Below are 21,529 nucleotides of genomic sequence, written 5' to 3'. Positions count from 1 at the left end.
GTGTATGTGTGTCTGTGTTTGTGTGAGCGTGAGAGAGTATGTATGTCTGTAAGGGTATATGTGTGTATGCGTGAATGTGCGCGCGTGTGTTTATGTGTGTGTGTGTGTAAGTGTGTTTGTGATGTGCATGAGTGTATGTGAAAGTGTGTGTGTGGGTGTATGTGCATGTGTCTGTGTGAGCGTGTGTATGAGAGTGTATTTGAGTGAGTGTACATGTGTGTGAATATGCGTGTGTGAGTGTGTTTCTGTGTGTGTCTGTGTCTGTGTATGAGTGTGTGTGTATGTGTGACTGTGTGAGTGTGTGTATGAGTGTGATTGTGTGAGTGTGTGTGTGAGTGTGACTGTGTGAGTGTGCGTGTGTGTGTATGTGTGACTGTGTGTGTGCGTGCGTGAGTGTGAGTGTGTGTGTGTGAGTGTGTGCGTGTGTGTGACTGTGTGAGTGTGTGTGTGAGTGTGTGTGTGTATGTGTGACTGTGTGAGTGTGTGTGAGTGTGTGTGAGTGTGTGTGTGTGAGTGTGTGTGTGTGTGAGTGTATGTGTGACTGTGTGAATGTGTGTGTGTGTGTGTGTGAGTGTGTGTGTGTATGAGTGTGTGTGTGTGAGTGTGTGTGTGACTGTGTGAGTGTGTGTGTATGTATGTGTGAGAGACGCAGATTAAACCCAGTGGACAGTAAGCACAGGGTCTGCCGGTTTTTCAGTCACTGGGTCAGCGAGAGTTTCGAAGGCTTGCTGAGGCTGAGACAAATCTGCAGTGATGTGGAGCCGCTCCGTAACAAGGTCAATTTTTAAAAATCGTTATGATCACTTATAATAGATTACTTTACAAACCACTACAAGTAGAATGCGATGCGTTAATTATTCCACATCTACAATAATAATTTCTCGTAATATCTTAACGCGGACATTGAACGGCACAGTTTTAAGCAGTTCTCGCTCAGATAATCTTTATTAAATGCCATGTAACAGTATTCTATGATTTTAAAACAACCTTCGCCAGGAGCGCGGGCTGAGGCTTTCCCCTCTGGACGTGTTAACCCGAGGGGCGGGAGGGGGAGTCGGAAACCCTCTCAGAGTTTAACACATCTGGACTAACACTGAAATGGCCAGGCATGGGAACTGGAGTTCGTGCGGAACCACAGGAGAGACGGGCCGAATAGCCTGTTTTGTGCTGCGAAACTGTTCTTTAACATCCTGCGCCAGTGTAGCTCATACAGGGGGCAGCATCAAACCCTTTGCCTTCTCCGGAGCAGATCCACGGGTAAATTTCAGCTCTCTTGTTAATCCTTTAACCCGTTCACCGCCACGACCCACTCCACGAGGACTGAAGGAGGGGCACTGAGGGAGTGCGAGGGCCGAAGGAGCGTGAGGGACGAAGAAGCGGAACCGAGGGATCGGTAGGGCCGAGGGAATGGTGCTGAGAGAGGAGAATGTGCGGCTTAAGTGTTCTTCTGCCAACATTACACGTTGCCATTTGTAGACAGAGGTGCCGCTGCCTTCGTGTTGAATGCAAATGGACAGGCTGGCGAAGGCGCCCCTGGTAAAAGAACATAAGAGAGCCTGGATCCCTGAGCAGAGCTCAAGGCCCTTGTTATGATGACCAGATGTAAAGATGACAAGGACATTCAGAGCTGCAGAGAGTTGGTGCGGGGTGTTTAACTCCATAGTTGGGAGACAGTGTCGGTCCTCAGTTCGAGGTTGCTCTGTAAAGTCGATTAGAAACATAGAAACATAGAAAACCTACAGCACAATACAGGCCCTTCGGCCCACAATGCTGTGCCGAACATAGAAACATAGAAACATAGAAAATAGGTGCAGGAGTAGGCCATTCGGCCCTTCGAGCCTGCACCGCCATTTATTATGATCATGGCTGATCATCCAACTCAGAACCCTCCCCCTGCCTTCCCTCCATACCCCCTGATCCCCGTAGCCACAAGGGCCATATCTAACTCCCGCTTAAATATAGCCAATGAACTAGCCTCAACTGTTTCCTGTGGCAGAGAATTCCACAGATCCACCACTCTCTGTGTGAAGAAGTTTTTCCTAATCTCGGTCCTAAAAGGCTTCCCCTTTATCCTCAAACTGTGACCCCTCGTTCTGGACTTCCCCAACGTCAGGAACAATCTTCCTGCATCTAGCATGTCCAATTCCTTTAGGATTTTATATGTTTCAATCAGATGCCCCCTCAATCTTCTAAATTCCAACGAGTACAAGCCCAGTTCATCCAGTCTTTCTTCATATGAAAGTCCTGCCATCCCAGGAATCAATCTGGTGAACCTTCTTTGTACTCCCTCTATGGCAAGGATGCCTTTCCTCAGATTAGGGGACCAAAACTGCACACAATACTCCAGGTGTGGTCTCACCAAGGCCTTGTACAACTGCAGTAGTACCTCCCTGCTCCTGTACTCGAATCCTCTTGCTATAAATGCCAGCATACCATTCGCCTTTTTCACCGCCTGCTGTACCTGCCTGCCCACTTTCAATGACTGGTGTATAATGACACCCAGGTCTTGTTGCCCCTCCCCTTTTCCTAATCGGCCACCATTCAGATAATAATCTGTTTTCCTATTTTTGCCACCAATGTGGATAACTTCACATTTATCCACATTAAATTGCATCTGCCATGAATTTGCCCACTCACCCAACCTATCCAAGTCACTCTGCATCCTCTTAGCATCCTCCTCACAGCTAACACTGCCACCCAGCTTCGTGTCATCCGCAAACTTGGAGATGCTGCATTTAATTCCCTCATCCAAGTCATTAATATATATTGTAAACAACTGGGGTCCCAGCACTGAGCCTTGCGGTACCCCACTAGTCACTGCCTGCCATTCTGAAAAGGTCCCGTTTATTCCCACTCTTTGCTTCCTGTCTGCTAACCAATTCTCTATCCACATCAATACCTTACCCCCAATACCGTGTGCTTTAAGTTTGCACACTAATCTCCTGTGTGGGACCTTGTCAAAAGCCTTTTGAAAATCCAAATATACCACATCCACTGGTTCTTCCCTATCCACTCTACTAGTTACATTCTCAAAAAATTCTATGAGATTCGTCAGACATGATTTTCCTTTCACAAATCCATGCTGACTTTGTCCGATGATTTCACCGCTTTCCAAATGTGCTGTTATCACATCTTTGATAACTGACTCCAGCAGTTTCCCCACCATCAACGTTAGGCTAACCGGTCTATAATTCCCCGGTTTCTCTCTCCCTCCTTTTTTAAAAAGTGGGGTTACATTAGCCACCCTCCAATCCTCAGGAACTAGTCCAGAATCTAACGAGTTTTGAAAAATTATCACTAATGCATCCACTATTTCTTGGGCTACTTCCTTAAGCACTCTGGGATGCAGACCATCTGGCCCTGGGGATTTATCTGCCTTCAATCCCTTCAATTTACCTAACACCACTTCCCTACTAACATGTATTTCGCTCAGTTCCTCCATCTCACTGGACCGTCTGTCCCCTATTATTTCTGGAAGATTATTTATGTCCTCCTTAGTGAAGACAGAACCAAAGTAATTATTCAATTGGTCTGCCATGTCCTTGCTCCCCATAATCAATTCACCTGTTTCTGTCTGTAGGGGACCTACATTTGTCTTTACCAGTCTTTTCCTTTTTACATATCTATAAAAGCTTTTACAGTCAGTTTTTATGTTCCCTGCCAGTTTTCTCTCATAATCTTTTTCCCCTTCCTAATTAAGCCCTTTGTCCTCCTCTGCTGAACTCTGAATTTCTCCCAGTCCTCAGGTGAGCCACTTTTTCTGGCTAATTTGTATGCTTCTTCTTTGGAATTGATACTATCCCTAATTTCTCTTGTCAGCCACGGGTGCACTACCTTCCTTGATTTATTCATGTACTTACTTCAGAAATTACATAGGGTTACCCATAGCCCTCTATTTTTCTAAGCTCCATGTACCTGTCCAGGAGTCTCTTAAGAGACCCTATCATATCCGCCTCCACCACCGTCACCGGCAGCCCATTCCACACACTCAGCACTGTCTGTGTAAAAAACTTACCCCTGACATCTCCTCTGTACCTACTTCCAAGCACCTTAAACCTGTGCCCTCTTGTATTAGTCATTTCAACCCTGGGGAAAAAGCTTCTGACTATCCACAAAATCAATGCCTCTCATCATCTTACACACCTCTATCAGGTCACCTCTCATCGTCCGTCACTCCGAGAAAAGGACAAGTTTACTCAACCTATTCTCATAAGGCATGCTTCCCAATCCAGGCAACATCCTTGTAAATCTCCTCTGCACCCTTTCTATGGTTTCCACATCCTTCCTGTAGTTAGGTGACCAGAACTGAGCACAGTACTCAAAGTGGAGCCTGACTAGGTTCCTGTATAGCTGTAACATGACCTCTCGGCTCTTAAACTCAATCCCACGATTAACGAAGGTCAATGCGCCGCATGCCTTCTTAACCACAGAGTCAACCTGTGCTGCTGCTTTGAGTGTCCTATGGACTCGGACCCCAAGATCCCTCTGATCCTCCACACTGCCGAATCACCACAGAAGATTGGGTAGGTTGTTAATCGCATTAGGACTCTAACATTTACATTATTTTGTGAAGCCACTCGATTGTTGCAGCCCTGAGAGCGGGCGGATTGAGCTGTGGGCTCTCACCCTTCAATGAATAAACTATATTCAGCGGGAGTTGAAATAGACATTCCAAAATAATTATTTTGATTTCCGGCATCTGCAAGATCTCCTGTGACTCCGTTTTGCTGATCCGTTGTGGGGTTCCTTTGAGGTATACCTACCCTGGTGAAGCTTTCCTCTTCCCTTCCATGCGAGTTCGACCAGACTGGCTGCTATCTCACTGCTCCCCTCTGTGACAGTGACCTGTTGTTGGGTGTTCCTCCCACTCTCTCTCCCCCACCTTCTTATTCTGGCTTCTGCCCTCTTCCTTTCCAGTCTTGATGAAGGGTCTCCCCCCAAGATAATCCCCCCCAAAGACAAAGTTCCTCCAGCACCTTCTGTATGTTGATCAACATTTCCAGCATCTGCAAAATCTTCAAAACATAATTATTCACTGATCCTTTTAAAAACCTTTATTCCTCCTTCTGCACCCAGTTTAATCTGGATGCAGTCTCTTACTTTCTCTGACTTCCCTCCGGACCTTTGTGAAGTCCGGCTGTAACTTAGTTGCTCCACTCACCAAGGATATCAGTGACCTTGTGTCTCAGTCTTCTAGAAATCCGTGACGCTGTTGTTTTCTGAGCTGCGGAATGAGGGAAAATGAACCCTAGTTGTGAACATCTCCCCTCCACCTCCCACACATGAGGGATGAAAGCTAACTGAGTGCAGAGATATTGAGAGCATTTTTGGTCGTCACTGGGCAAGGCTGTTTAACTGTGGAATTGAATAGCACATTCACACCCACACAGCTGATAGCGACACAAGGCCAAGCTAAAGGTGAATTGTTTGCAATGACCAAAAGTTCTCCAAAACAAAGCAAGATATGTTCTTCACTAGGACCGAGAGTCTCAATATTAAATACTTTCATGCAGTTCCTACAGGCTGCTCTATCCTTCACAAGGGCTGGTTCCTCTGGGTGTGCCATGTCTATTGATAAGGTTCATGGGGAGGAAGAGGGCAATGGCTCCCAACAGTTGTGCTTTCTTCCCCAGTAGCTTTCTCCTCTTTACTGATTCTCTCCCGATTTTCTTAAATAGTCTCAGGAGGCATTTTGCATTTTTTCAGGGGTATAATAAACAACCTCATATATTCTTCACATCAAGGCGGTTGAAGAATTATTGCCAGCCGGGTGAGTTGGATTGAGTCAAGTTCAACCTGCAGACCAAAGTTGCACTGTGCAATTTGCACGGAATCAATAAATCCCATTTAATAACTCAGGGAATTATAATCTCATTTTTGTTCAATATCCTTTGATTTTACTCTTTCTGGCATTAAAATTTGAAAGGTGACAATAGATACATAGCGTACAGAACAAAACACACTTACAGGATGGATACGCACGTCGACGACTGCATTACTGCCGCTTCCTGCACCCATGCCGAGCTCGTCCACATCATCAACTTTATTTCCAACTTCCACCCTGCCCTCAAATTTACCCGGCCCATTTCCAACACCTCCCTCCCCTTTCTCAATCTCTCAGTCTCTATCCCTGGAGACAGCTTATGTACTGATACCTCTTATAAACCTACCGGCTCTCACAGCTACCTGGACTATGCCTCTTTCCACCTTGCTACTTGTAAAATGCTATCCATTTCTCTCAATTCTGCATCCATTCTCAGGATGAGGTTTCGCACTCCAGAACGAAGGAGATGTCTTCCTTCTTCAAAGAAAGAGGCTTCCCTTCCTCCATAATCAATACTGCCCTCAACTGCATCTCTTCCATTTCACACACGTCTGCTCTTATCCCATCCTCCCACCGCCCTATCAAGGATAGGGTTCCTCATGTCATCACCTACCGCCCTACCAGCCTCCGTGTCCAGCACATAATTCCCTGTAACTTCCGCCACCACCAATGAGATCCCCCTACCAAGCACATCTTTCCCTACTCCGTTCCCCTCCACTTTCTGCTTTCTGCAGGGATTGCTCCCTACGCAACTCCCTTGTCCATTCATCCTTCCCCACTGATCTCCCTCCTGGCATGTATCATTGCAAGCGGAACAAGTGCAACACGTTCCCCTACACCTCCTCACTTGCAGGTCTCACTGCTCACATTGACAGGCTGTGACTCTGGGTACCACAGGCCTGTTCAGGTTGATAAGCTTTGACTCTGGGTACCACAGGGCTGTTCCTCTGGGTACCACAGGGTTGGGTTTTCAGGCTGATGGTCTGTGATGTTGAGTACCAGAGGGCTGCTCAGGCTGACTTGCTGTAATCTGGGTACCACAGGGCTGGCTGCTCTGTTCTGTTTACCATCCGTATCAACTCTTCCCTGAGAGGATCAAGTTTCACGTTTCCAGGCTTCAGGGATGGGATGGTCAGTAGGAGAAGATGTCAGGGAGGTTTGGGCCAGCATCATTGGTGAGTGAAGACATGGCAGCTGTGGAAGAAAGTGAGGGCTCTTTCAGGGCATGAAGCAGACAGCAGAGTACTTTTTAAACACAAGCAATTCTGCAGAAGCTGGAAATCCAGAATAATGCACACAAAATGCTGGGGGAACAGGGCAGGTCAGGCAGTGTCTGTGGAGGGGAGTCCTGATGAAGGGTATCAGTCCAAAATGTTGACCGTCTAATCCTATTCACAGATGCTGCCTGACCTGCTGAATTCCTGCAGCACTGAGATTATGCAAAGGTGAGAGACTAGTGAATGTGGAGGCTCTGTGGGGCCTGTGGGGTAGCAGCAGCAAGCAGGTAGGAAGGTGTATGCACATTGATCTTTATGAAAGGTTGTGGATACAGGGTTAGGGTGTTGAACTGGAATTGTACGGTTCTGTGCTGAGATCACACACGCACAACTGTTATCTCCTTACCTTAGAAAGGACTGGAGGGCACAGCTTTAGAATAGAGGGATGTCCCTTTAGAAGAGAAATTAGGAGACATCTCTTTATCCAGAAGGTGGTGAATCTGTGGAATTCATTGCCACAGATGGCTGTGGAAGCCAAGTTATTGGGTATATTTAAAGCAGAGGCTGATAGATTCTTGATTAGGAAGGGCATCAAAAGTTATGGAGAGAAGGTAGGAAAATGGGGTTGAGAGGGACAATAGATCAGCCATGATGGAATGGTGGAGCAGATTTTATGGGCTGAATGGCCTAATTCTGCTCCCAAGTCTTCTGGTCTTGTGGTTTGATGATATACTAGCCATGGTGGCTGTGCCTGGGCTGGAAGTTTGCTGCGTGTCCAAGGCTGAGTAAGTGAGATCTGTGCTCTCTAAAGTTTACAGAGGTGAGATGTTCTCACTGAAACCAACAACGTTTGCACAGGGCTCCACTGGCCTGCTGCAAACCGTGGCTGATATTTCTGGATGTGAAGGGAATCACGTAAAGGGCAAATTACTGGGTATATTTAAAGAGGAGGCTGACAGGATTTTGATTAGTCAGGGCATCAAAGGTTTTGGGAGAAGGTAGAAGAATGGGGTTGAGAGGGATAAGAAATCAGCCATGATGGAATGGTGGAATAGACTCGATGGGCTGAATGGCCCAATTCTACTCCTGTGTCAAGGGATATGGGAATGGGGCAGGGAAGTGGAGCTGAGGCAGAACATCAGCCTTGATTGGAAAAGGAACAAATCCCCGGGTGACATCCCATTTCACGTGTACAGTCATACAGGTGTACAGTATGGGGGTGAGATAGATCAGCTGGCTGAGTGGAATTGCAACAACAGCCTTGCACTCAATGAGAAGAAGACATCAAATTGTTTGTGGACTTCAGGAAGGGGAAGTTGGGAGAATACACACCAGTCGTCACTGAGAGACCAGCAGTGCAAAAGGTGAGCAGCTTCAAGTTCCTAGCCGTCAACTTCTCTGAAGATCTTTCCTGGGTTCAACGTATTGATGCAGTTACAAGGAAGGCATACCAGATGCTATATTTCATTTGCAGTTTGAGGAAGGGGAGCTTGTATTGGGGGGGGGGGGGGTCGTGACTGTCACATGACAGCACTGCCCACTCCCTGGTCGGAAGGCACGCCACCTGCCAATCAAGGTTTGACCCCTCCTTACCCATCAATGCACACCTAACCATTGGTCCCTTTAATTAGCCTTGTACTTGGCCTTGGGAAATTGGCCTTTGTAATCAGCTTAACCCTGCTGGCAAGGGGTGGCGGGTATTGTATTGACTTTTCCCTTGGTTGTATGTGTGTGTGTGTGTGCATGCTTTGTTTCCATGCGATTTTCCCACGTTCGTTATTAATTGTCCGCGTGTGTTTTATTGCCGATCTGACTTTCCCCATGACTGCTGTAAATTGTGCACATGTGCATTTGCTTCTGTTGCCATTTTCTCACATTTGTCTTCTGTAAATAAAATCCTTTACTGCCAAGACTGTGTGTCCAGAGTCCTTGCCTTTGAGACCTACCGAATCTGTTTCCTCACTTACAACAGAGCTCCACATCCCTTTCCCTCCATCTCATTCTTTGTGTAGTGGGCACTCAGCATCCGTTTACAAACGCCTCTCCTGAAGCTGCCAGCTGCTTACTTCCCAGAGCTGGATGAGCAGAACCTTCCTCCTGCTGACCAGGAAGCCCACACCACTGTCTTTGGACCCTGTCATGGTTCTCCATAGACCCCTTCTGTCTCCCAAACTCTGCCTGCCTCGAGCCATATGTGGTGTCATGCATGGTGAGCACAGGTCCATCTCTTCCTACATGGAACAAGGGCTCCATCCTCTGTGTACCCAAGGTCAGACAAAGCTCCTTCCATTACCTAAGTCCACCAGGTGGTGACCAACCATCACTGATCCAAATCTTCTCCTGATGAGCAATATATCTGTTCTCACCCTTCTGTAGGCTGAAGGTAGGAGGAAGGAGATTTAAAGGGGACCTGAGGGATATGTTTTTTAAATAGAGGGAGGATGATATTGAAATTGCATTGTCAGACGATTGGAGGAATTGGCTACAGTCACAATGTTTTAGAGGCAATTGGACAGACACAGATTGGTAAGGCTTAGAAGGATAGGGTCCTAATTAGGGCAAACAGGGTTAGTGATGAGTCAAAGGGCCTGTTCCTGTACTGTACAGGTCTGTGACTCCTCCATCCCTACAGATCTCTGAAGCTGCCTCGTGATCTCTCCCCCAAATCTGCTGCTCCAATTTAATCTACCTTGGGCTCGGAAATCCTCTCATGTGTAAACCTTCTCTGCTCCTCAGGCTTTTTCAGTAAACAGTTTTGCCTCCTCCATTTGTTGCTCAACATATAATTTCCTTTAATAACTCACAGAGAAACACCTTGGGACAGTTTGCAAAACCAGTATATAAAACTGAATCTTTATGCATGTCTGTATATAAGTTGCTGAGTTCTGTTTCTCCCAGCAAGGATACACAAGTCAGTTCCCAGCTGATGCTCTCTGTAAAATCTACTGTGGAAATGAAACAATTTTCTTCACATAAAATCAACAAGAACTAGGTTGCAAACTTTCCTCACAAAGTTTGAATGAATAAGTGCTGTGAGAGTTTACAATTCCTTCACTGACAGCAGGAATGGCTGCCTACGTAGCTCAACCTAGTTTGCTTTCCTCCACCAGGAACAGGCTGGTGTGGACTGTGATCACTATCTGTCAAACTGATATCGTTACAGTAAGTATTCATTAATAGATGCTCACAGTTTTATTTTCTCTCTTTTGCATATGGTGGGTGGGGAGATCAGATAGAGGAGAAGAGATAGGGTAGCATAGTGGCTAGCACAATGCCATTGCAGCTTGGGTCATTGGAGAGTGGTGCAGGTTTGATGTAAATTGATAAAAGCATTTAAGAGAAGTTTGGATAAATACATGGGTGAGAGGGGTGCAGAGGGCTGTGGTCCAGGTGTATGTCAATGGGACTAGGCAGAATATCAGGTTGGCATTGTCTATTTGGGCTGAAGGTCTCGAAGATGCTATGACATTGTTCGGCAAGGATGATCCTACATCACTGGAAATAATTCCTCATGTTGTTTCAGATGAAAGTCAGTGCTGGCTCCAGTACTAGTATCAGTAGACAATCTGTCTTCCCGGAGACTTGGAGCTCTTCGGGGGATGGGAAATGATAGAATTGGCAACAGGGACAAGAAACAGAATCTAACAACATCAGCTATTAGAGGTTCTAGTTTATTTTGTCAAAAAAACTGAGCACTAGGTGTAGACATTTGAGAGGGAGAACATAATTTTGCAGGTTCACAATCGCTCACCCTCTCTGTGATCACAGCATTACATTGCGGCCGGCATTGAGTCAGTAGCAGGATATCAGGACACAGCCAAAGGCTCGAAGGAGGAATTGATCAGGGGAGAACAATGTGACAAAGTCCCCCCATCACCCAGAACATGCCCTGTTCTCATTGCTACCATCAAGGTGGAGGTGCAGGAGGCTGAAGACACACTCAGTGTTTCAGGAACAGCTTCTTCCCCTCCACCACCAGATTTATGAATGGACGATGAACCCATGAGCTCTCACCAACGAATCCTCACTTTTTGCACTGCTTACTTAATGTGAAAAAGACTAAGGAGCTGATGGTAGACCTGAGGAGAGCTAAGGTACCGGTGACCCCTGTTTCCATCCAGGGGGTCAGTGTGGACATGGTGGAGGACTACAAATACCTGGAGATACGAATTGACAATAAACTGGACTGGTCTAAGAACACTGAAACTGTCTACAAGAAGGGTCAGAGCCGTCTCTACTTCCTGAGGAGACTGAGGTCCTTTAACATTTGCCGGACGATGCTGAGGATGTTCTATGAGTCTGTGGTGGCCAGTGCGATCATGTTTGCTGTTGTGTGCTGGGGCAGCAGGCTGAGGGTAGCAGACACCAACAGAATCAACAAACTTATTCGTAAGGCCAGTGATGTTGTGGGGATGGAACTGGACTCTCTCATGGTGGTGTCTGAAAAGAGGACGCTGTCTAAGTTGCATGCCATCTTGGTCAATGTCTCCCATCCACTACATAATGTACTGGGTGGGCACAGGAGTACATTCAGCCAGAGACTCATTCCTCCAAGATGCAGCACAGAGTGTCATAGGAAGTCATTCCTGCCTGTGGCCACCAAACTTTACAACTCCTCCCTTGGAGGGTCAGACACCCTGTGCCGATAGGCTGGTCCTGGACTTATTTCATAATTTACTGGCATAATTTACATATTCCTATTTAACTATTTATGATTCTATTACTATTTATTATTTATGGTACAACTGTAACGAAAACCAATTCCCCCCTGGGATCAATAAAGTATGACTATGACTATGACTATTAATGTAGTTGAAAATGAGACAAGTGATTTTGTCCAGATTAAGAGGAGAGTCAGACAGGGTTGTGTTCTCTCTCCCAACCTATTCAACCTTTATAGCAGGAAAATTCGAAGCGGAAGTAACAATAATCCAGGCATGATAATTGGTGGATACAATTTGAACAACCTATAGTACGCAGGTGACACAGTGTTGAGAATACTTCTAAAGAGAAGCTTCAAGAAATACTAGAGAAATTTGCTGCAGAAAGTGCAAAGAGCGGATCGACCACAACTTCAAGAAGACTGAATTTATAGTCATCACAAAACAGAAAGAACTGAAGAAGTGTGAGCTGAAAGTGAGCAAGGAAATGATGAAACAAACGTGGAAGTTCAATTACTTAGGGTGCATGATAATATCTGACAGTAGGGCTGATTTTGAAATTAGGAGGACGACTAGGATTGCTAAATGCACGTCTGAGAGTTTGAGCCACATACCTAAGAATAACATGATTTCTATGGATGTTGCGGTGTGGCGTTCATTCCACACTAACATACGGAAGCGAATGTTGGACAATATCAAACCAAAATGAGGGAAGACTTGAAGCTGCAGAAATGTGGCTTTGAGAAGAATGATGAAAATATCACGGAAGGATAGAGTAACAGATGAGGATGTATTGAGAAAAGCTGGAAAAGAAGAGAGCTGACATCATCAATCAGGAAATGGCTGCTGGAATTTCTGGGATGTACTGAGAAAAGAAAAGTTCAAACATCTTGCAGTGATGGGAAAAACTGATGGAAGAAATAGTAGCGGTCAAAAGCACATGACATTCATGAGTTATATCAAGGGATAGACAAGCAAAAGTTTTGAAGAGTTTATTAGAAGTTTACAGATTAAAGACAAATGAAAGACATGATTGTCCACATCATATATCACTGCAGATCATGAATGAATGAATGAATGGAGATCTAATTTAATTTTCTTTTTTTAATATATGTCTTATTGTAATTAAAGCTTTTATTATGTATCACGGTGTACTGCTGCTGCAAAACAACACATCTCATGGTATATGCCAGTGGTATTAAACTTGATTCGGATTCTGACTATGTTGTTGAAGGCGCAAATAAGGGTTGCATTAAAGAAGGGAACGTTTCCATTTCTATATGTCTTTTATCCCCAGGCAAGGTCCCAGAGAATGACAGTGTTGTTCTTTTGTTTAAGAAGGGCATAGAAGCTTATCGAATATTGAAAGGCTACGTAGAGTGGATGTGTAGAGGATGTTTCCTATAGCGGGGGAGTCTTAGACCAGAAGCCTCAGAATACAATGACAGAGATGAAGATGAATTTATTTAGTCAGATAGTGGTGAATCTGGTATTCGTTGCCACAGGTGGCTGTGGAGGCCAAGTCATTGGGTATACTTAAAGCAGAGATTGATATGTTCTTGATTATTCAAGGCTTCATAGGTTACAAGGAGAAGACAGGAGAATGGGGTTGAGAAGGAAAATAAATCCACCATGATGGAATAGTGAAGCAGGCTCAATGGGCAGAATGGCCTCATTCTGCTGCTATGTCCTGTGGTCTTTGCTTTTCCCATAGCACCAAAGACCCTGCCGTCCTGTGTAAGCTCTTCATGACAGAATTCTCAACAAGCACAGAATTCTCAACAAGCGCCACATTTCTCTGCACTGTCAAAGACTGTCCTTATGGCTTCATATCTCACAGCCAGTGGGATCTTATGAGTTTAATAGGCTGATCTGCACATCTGCCGCATTAATTGAAAGATAACACCAGGTGTATCTGGCATTTTGATTCCTGCCCCCGCAGAATAGCCATATCGGGAAAACATTAGTCATTGACTGTTGAGCACCTTGTAGATTTGTGTGGGGGATCTTGAGATGACAAAATGTGTGATTTCAATGCAAGTTTGATGCTGACTCTTTCCTTACAAACCTATGTAAAAACCCCGATTAGTTTAAACCGAGTTCTTCATGCAAATGTCCCCTGAAAAGACAAAGCTCTTTGTGAAATACAAAACAACCCAAAGGTACAAGTTACAAAGTGATGGGAGAAAGATGAGTATGTTGATAAATTCTCTGCTTATCAGCCTCACTGTGTGTAACTGAGAAGTCTTTAAACTCTGAACAGTAGAGAACTTTTGAGTGGTGTTCTGCATAGGTGTGTTCCATTGATGCGGGAAAAGGATGGTAGGGCAAAAGAACCATGGTGTACAAAGGATGTAGAAAATCTAGTTAAAAAGAAAAGAAAAACTTATGAAAGGTTCAAGATTCTAGGTACTGTTAGTGCTCTAGAAAATTACAAGTGTGCCAAGAAGGAACTCAAAAATGAAATTAGGAGAGCTAGAAGGGGCAATGAGAAGGCCTTGGCGAGCAGGATTGAGGAAAACCCCAAGACATTCTCCAAGTATGTGAAGAGCAAGAGGATGAGCCATGTGAGAATAGGACCAGTCAGGTGCAATAGTGGAAACGTGCATGGAGTCGGAGGAGGTAGCAGAGGTACTTAATGAATACTTTGCTTCAGTATTCACCAGTGAAAAGGACCTTGGCAATTGTGGGGATGACTTACAGCACACTGAAACACTTGAGTGTATAGACATTAAGAAAGAGGATGTGCTGGAGCTTTTGAAAGGTATTAAGCACATAGAAACATAGAAAACCTACAGCACAACACAGGCCCTTCGGCCCACAAAGTTGAGCCGAACATGTCCCTACCTTCGAAATTACTAGGGTTACCTAGAGCCCTCTATTTTATTAAGCTCCATATACCTATCTAAATGTCTCTTAAAAGACCCTATCGTATCCGCCTCCACCACCGTTGCCAGCAGCCCATTCCACGCACTCACCACTCTCTGCGTAAAAAACTTACCCCTGACATCTCCTCTGTACCTGCTCCCCAGCACTTTAAACCTGTGTCCTCTTGTGGCAACCATTTCAGCCCTGGGAAAAAGCCTCTGACTATGCACACAATCAATGCCTCTCATCATCTTACACACCTCTATCAGGTCACCTCTCATGCTCTGTCACTCCAAGGAGAAAAGGCCGAGTTCACTCAACCTGTTTTCATAAGGCATGCTCTCCAATCCAGGCAACATCCCTGTAAATCTCCTCTGCACCTTTTCTATGGCTTCCACATCCTTCCTGTAGTGAGGCAACCAGAACTGAGCACATTACTCCAAGTGGGGTCTGATCAGGGTCCTATATAGCTGCAACATTACCTCTCAGCTCCTAAATTCCATTCCATGATTGATGAAGGCCAATACACCGTACGCCTTCTTAACCACAGAGTCAACCTGCACAACTGCTTTGAATGTCCTATGGACTCAGACCCCAAGATCCCTCTGATCCTCCACACTGCCAAGAGTCTTACCATTAATACTATATTCTGCCATCATATTTGACCTACCAAAATTAACCACTTCACACTTATCTGGGTTGAACTCCATCTGCCACTTCTCAGCCCAGTTTTGCATCCTATCGATGTTCCGCTGTAACCTCTGACAGCCCTCTACACTATCCACAACCCCTCCAACCTTTGTGTCATCAGAAAACTTACTAACCCATCCCTCCACTTCCTCATCCAGGTCATTTATAAAAATCATGAAGAGTAAGGGTCCCAGAACAGATCCCTGAGACACACCACTGGTCACCGACCTCCATGCAGAATATGACCCATCTACAACCACTCTTTGCCTTCTGTGGGCAAGCCAGTTCTGGATCCACAGGGCAATGGCCCCTTGGATCCCATGCCTCCTTACTTTCTCAATAAGCCTTGCATGGGGTACCTTATCAAATGCCTTGCTGAAATCCATATACACTACATCTACTGCTCTTCCTTCATCAATGTGTTTAGTCACATCCTCAAAAAATTCAATCAGGCTCATAAGGCACGACCTGCCCTTGACAAAGCCGTGCTGACTATTCCTAATCATATTATGCCTCTCCAAATGTTCATAAATCCTGCCTCTCAGGATCTTCTCCATCAACTTACCAACCACTGAGGTAAGACTCACTGGTCTATAATTTCCTGGGCTATCTTTACTCTCTTTCTTGAATAATGTGACAACATCCGTAACGCTCCAATCCTCTGGAACCTCTCCTGTCCCCATTGATGATGCAAAGATCATCGCCAGAAGCTCAGCAATCTCTTCCCTTGCCTCCCACAGTAGCCTGGAGTATATCTCATTCAGTCCCGGCGACTTATCCAACTTTATGCTTTCCAAAAGCTCCAGCACATCCTCTTTCTTAATATCTACATGCTCAAGCTTTTCAGTCTGCTGCAAGTCATCACTACAATCACCGAGATCCTTTTCCATAGTGAATACTGAAGTAAGGTATTCATTAAGTACCTCTGCTATTTCCTCCGGTTCCATACACACTTTCCCACTGTCACACTTGATAGGTCCTATTCTTTCACATCTTATCCTCTTGCTCTTCACATACTTGTAGAATGCCTTAGGGTTTTCCTTAATCCTGCCCGCCAAGGCCTTCTCATGGCCCCTTCTGGCTCTCCTAATTTCCTTCTTAAGCTCCTTCCTATTAGCCTTATAATCTTCTAGATCTCTAACGTTACCAGCTCTCTGAACCTTTTGTGAGCTTTTCTTTTCTTCTTGACTAGATTTATTACAGCCTTTGTACACCACGGTTCCTGTACCCTACCATAACTTCCCTGTCTCATTGGAACGTACCTATACAGAACCCCACACAAATATCCCATGCATATTTGCCACATTTCTTCCGTACTTTTCCCTGAGAATATCTGTTTCCAATTTAAGCCTCCAATTTCCAATTTTAAAGTTAGATAAATTGCCAGGACCAGACGAGATAACGTGGGAAGTGAGGGTGGAGATTGCTGAGCCACTGGCAATGATCTTTGCATCATCATTGGGGATGGGAGAAACATCAGAGGTTTGGAAGGTTGCCTTGCTCGAAAAAGGGAGTAGAAAAAACCCAGAAACTTATAGACTAGTGAGTCTGATTTCAGTGGTAGGCAAGTTGTTGGAGATGTTCTTGAGAGGCAGGATTTATGAGCATTTGGAGAGAAATATCTGATTGGGGATAGTCAGCATGGCTTTTTCAAGGGCACATCGTGCCTTATGATCCTGATTGAATTCTTTGAGGATGTAACAAAACATATTGATGAATGTAGAGCAGTGGATGTAGTGTATATGGGTTTCAGTAAGGCATTTGATAAAGTTCCCCATGTGAGGCTCAAAGGAGACCTTGCTTTGTGGATCCAGAATTGGCTTCCCACAGAAGGCAAAGAGAGGTTGTGGATGATTCGTATTCTGCATGGAGGACGGTGACCAGTGGTGTTCCACAGGGATCTCTTCTGGGATCTCTTCTCTTTGTGATTTTTATTAATGACCTGGATGAGGAAGTAGAAGGGTGGGTGAGAAAGTTTGCTCATGACATGAAAGTTAGGGTATTGTGGACAGTATGGAGGGTTGTCAGAGGTTACAGCGGGACATCCAAGGGTGCAGAACTGGGCTGAGAAGTGGCAGATGGAATTCAGCCCAGATAAGTGTGAAGTGGTTCATTTTGGTAGGTCAAATTTGAAGACAGGATATAATATTAATGATAAGATTCTTGGCAGTGTGGAGGATCAATGAGATCTTGGGGTCTGTGTCGATAGGACACTCAAAGCTGCTGTACAGGTTGACAGTTTTGTTAAAAAGGTGTATGGTGTGCTGACATTCATCAACTGTGGAATTGAGTTTAAGAGCCATGAGGTAATGTTTCAGCTATATAGGACCCTGGTCAGACCCCACTTGGAGTACTGTGCTCAGTTCTGGTCACCCCACTACAGGTAGGATGTGGATACTACAGAGAGAGTGCAGAGGAGATTTACAAGGATGTTGCCCGGATTGGGGAACATGCCTTATGAGAATAAAGTGAGTGAACTCGGCCTTTTCTTCTTGGAGTGATGGAGGATGAGAGGTGACCTGATAGAGGCGTACAAGATAATGAGAGGCATTGAACATGTGGAGAGACAAGGGTTTTTTCCCAGGGCTGAAATGGCTAACATGAGAGGGCACAGGTTTAAGGTGCTGGGGAGTAGGTACAGGGGGATGTCAGGAGTAAGTTTTTCACACACAGAGAGTGGTGGTGCATGGAATGGGCTGCCAGCGATGGTGGTAGAGGGGGATACAATAGGGTGTTTTAAGAGACTCTTAGATAGGTACATTGCACTTGGAAAAATAGAGGGTTATGCGGTAGGGAAATTCTAGGCATCTTCTAGTGCAGGTTACATGGTTAGCACAACATTGTGGGCTGTAGGGCCTGTAATGTGCTGTAGATTTATATGTTTCTGTGAACCAAATCAAATCACTGTAGTGTGAGCAGATGTCAAGATACAAGTGCCTGAAGCTCACACTGCCTGTGGTGTTGTGCTGGGGTCTGCCCTGCCTGTGGTGTTGTGCTGGGGCCCACCCTGCCTGTGGCATTGTTTCATTTCACCATACATCATGGAGTGGACCCTTCCCTCTGTTTGAACTGCACTGGCCCAGCAACTCCACAATGCCATTTAACCCTAACTTAATTACAGGACAATTTACAATGACTAGTTAACCTATTGAGTTCATCTTTGGACTGCAGGAGGAAACGGGAGCACCCGGAGAAACCCACACATTCCACGGGGACTCTTACAGAACGACGGCAGAATTGGATTCCCAACGCGGGAATGGGCTGAGCTGTAATATCATCACAGCTACTGTGGTGTTGCTGTGAAACCCGTTTGACAGACTCTGTGAAGGGAAGATGAGCTTTATTCGATCCTGTCTGGAACATTACTTTGGAATGAATTGAAGACCCGTTCTGCATTTCACTGGTTTTGTAGAGAGGATTCCAGTGCAGAATTGGATTTTCTCACCCAAGCTTGTCATGGCAGTTCTGAAGCAAGCTTTTGAAGGCTCTTCAGTGTAATGCTGAAGTGGTCCTGTGGAGTTCTGATGCAATAGTTCAGGATTTCACCTGCTGGACGAGTGGTCAGGCTGTGGGTCAGCAGATAAGTGGGCTGGTTCCTATCACATTTGCAACAACATCATTGCTGGGGATGAAGTACAAACAGCTCTGACCAATCGATCAGCCCGGGCTAAGTTGTCCTTACACCTTGTCCCTATTCCTCCCCATCTGTCCTCTCTCCTCTCTACCCACTACTTGCAAGCTTCTTTCCTCTTTCCCATCAACGCCTGTCACACTCTTCTTCTCTTCCTCATTCCCCATCTCTGTGAGTCTGTTTAGCTGTCATCTCTTCACTTTCTTCTGTGACTAATGACTGCCCCATTCCTCTCAACACCTGCCTGAAATCCTGCTTCCTTCTCTTTGTACCACCCTTGCTCTCACAGTCCCTCTCTCCTCTCTTTTTCTCTATCTATCTCTCGCTCTCTCCCTCCCTCCTTCCCTTTCTCTGTGCCTCTCTTGCTCTCTCTGTCACTCACTCTCTCCCTCAAACTCTTTCCCTCTCCACCCCCCCTCTCTCCCATCTCTCTCTTCCCCTCTCTCCCCCTCTCTCTCTTCTGCCCTGTCTCTCTCTCCCCTCTCCCCTCTCCTCTCCTCCTCCTCTCCCTCCCTCCCCCCTCCCCTCTCTCTCTGCCCCTCCCTCTCTCCCCTCTCTCTATCTACCCCTCTCTCCTTCTCTCCCTTCGTCATTTCATGCCGCTCAGCCGAGGAAGCGCTTGGATAGATTTCTGTACCCGATCCTGTGCCCCCGGGAGAACTGCCCTCCGCCAGACCAGGGAGCTGGTGAGAAGGGAGGTTGGAAGCTGAGCAGAGAGGGGCGAGAGTGAGGGAAGAGGAAGGAGGATGGTGGGGCAACATTGGATGATAGAGGTGAAAAGGTTAGAGGGAATAATGTGAGATTAGCATTAAATGTAGGGCCTTGTGGAGTTGGGTGTCATGGGGAGAGGGATATTCTGGACATTGGCATGTTCTAGACAGTGGGATATCGTGATGGGCAGAGTGAGGCCATGGACAGTGGGATGTGGTGGTCAGTGGGGTGTCATGGACAGTGGGAGACCCTGGGGAGTGGGAGACCATGGACAGTGGGAGACCGTGGACAGTGGGAGACGGTGGGGAGTGAGATGCCGTGGGGAGTGGGATGCTGTGGACAATGGGAGACCGTGGACAGTGGGATGCCGTGGGGAGTGGGAGGCCGTGGACTGTGGGAGACCGTGGGGAGTGGGAGACCGTGGACAGTGGGAGACCGTGGACAGTGGGATGCCCTGGACAGTGGGAGACCGTGGACAGTGGGATGCCGTGGACAGAGGGATGCCGTGGGAAGTGGGAGGCCGTGGACAGTGGGAGACCGTGGGGAGTGGGAGGCCGTGGACAGTGGGAGACCGTGGACAGTGGGAGGCCGTGGACAGGGGAGACCGTGGGGAGTGGGAGACCATGGACAGTGGGATGCTGTGGGGAATGAGATGTGGTGGGATGGTTCAGAAGCTGGGAGAGGTTTGGGTAGAGAGAGTTACAGTTTAAATATGCTCTCAAGGTGTGATCCCAGAGCGGGACATGCCTGCGACGTGGGGGAATAGCTAGACTTTATGACGGGACTTCTTCTATGCCTGATGTTGTTGCCCGGGACTCTGGCTCTGTTTTCGGAGAAGCAGTCGGTGCCTCAGGAGTTAATAATCCTCGTTGCGGAGGTGGGATTTGGAGAGCACTGCATCAACTGTTGATTCACTGCGGATAAAATGCGGACCCGCACTGGCCCGGACCGGAGGAGCAGCGAGGTGGAGGCTTGGATATCCCGCCCCTCCACCGGTCATCATCAGTCCCACCCTCAGCAGCTCTATCCCACCACCTCACTCTCCTCCCACACTCCCTTCCCTCTCATCTCCGCTTTCTCCCTCTCTCACTTCCCTCCCTTTCTCAGTCATTCTATCCCACCATTTCTCTTCTGTCGCTTTCCCTTCGGTCTCTCGCTTACACCTTCCCCCTTTCATTTACAATCCCCCCCCTCCCTCAGGAATCCCTCCCTTCATTTACAACCCCACCCCGTAACCTCCCCCTTCATTTACAATCCCCCTCCTCCTCAGTAAGCCCACCTTGCTCAGAAATCCCCTCTTTCATTTACAATCTCCCCTCCCCCAGTAACCCCTTCTCTTTCCATCTATGTATCATTTTCACAATTTAGTTGCTCAATATTTACCATAATTTTATTTAGTTTTATGCTATGAGAAAAATTATAATAACCTCGTTAAAATTCTGATTAAAACAAAATTCATTTTCAGTAATTTAACCGTAACTGTTCTGTTATACTGAATGCCATATCTATCCTGAGACTTGACTGGGGGTCTGCAGTTCAGTTAATCCTTGCTCCAAGCCAACATAACCAGTCACCGAGTTTGTGTGAGTGTGAGAGAGAGTAATTGTGTGTGTGTGAGAGAGTGTGTAATTGTGTGTGTGTGTGTGTGTGTGTATGTGTGTGTGTGAGTGTGTAATTGTGTGTGTGTGTGTGAGAGAGAGAGTAATTGTGTGTGTGTGAGAGAGTGTGTAATTGTGTGTGTGTGTGAGAGAGAGTAATTCTGTGTGCGTGAGAGAGTGTGTAATTGTGTGTGTGTGTGTGTGTGTGTGTGAGAGAGAGAGTAATTGTGTGTGCGTGAGTGTGTAATTGTGTGTGTGTGCGTGTGTGTGTGTGTGTGTGTGTGTGTGTGAGAGAGAGAGAGAGAGAGAGAGAGAGAGTGTAATTGTGT

The 21,529-nt window shown here is 46.2% G+C and overlaps 1 long non-coding RNA gene across 1 annotated transcript in view; it reads left to right on the top strand.

The window, feature by feature from the left end:
- LOC140211879 (uncharacterized) overlaps positions 1 to 20,969 on the top strand; it is a 50,842-nt gene extending 29,873 nt beyond the window's left edge. The window contains exons 2-3 of the long non-coding RNA XR_011889604.1: positions 10,152 to 10,203; positions 18,432 to 20,969. This is a non-coding gene — a long non-coding RNA (uncharacterized lncRNA). The remainder of the gene's footprint in view (positions 1 to 10,151; positions 10,204 to 18,431) is intronic.
- Positions 20,970 to 21,529: the final 560 nt, after the last annotated feature.

Source organism: Mobula birostris, chromosome 18 (assembly GCF_030028105.1).
Source record: "Mobula birostris isolate sMobBir1 chromosome 18, sMobBir1.hap1, whole genome shotgun sequence".
NCBI classification, from domain to species: Eukaryota; Metazoa; Chordata; class Chondrichthyes; order Myliobatiformes; family Myliobatidae; genus Mobula; species Mobula birostris.
The sequence above is the reverse complement of the archived record's forward strand: the minus strand, read 5'-3'. Positions and strand labels throughout refer to the sequence as shown.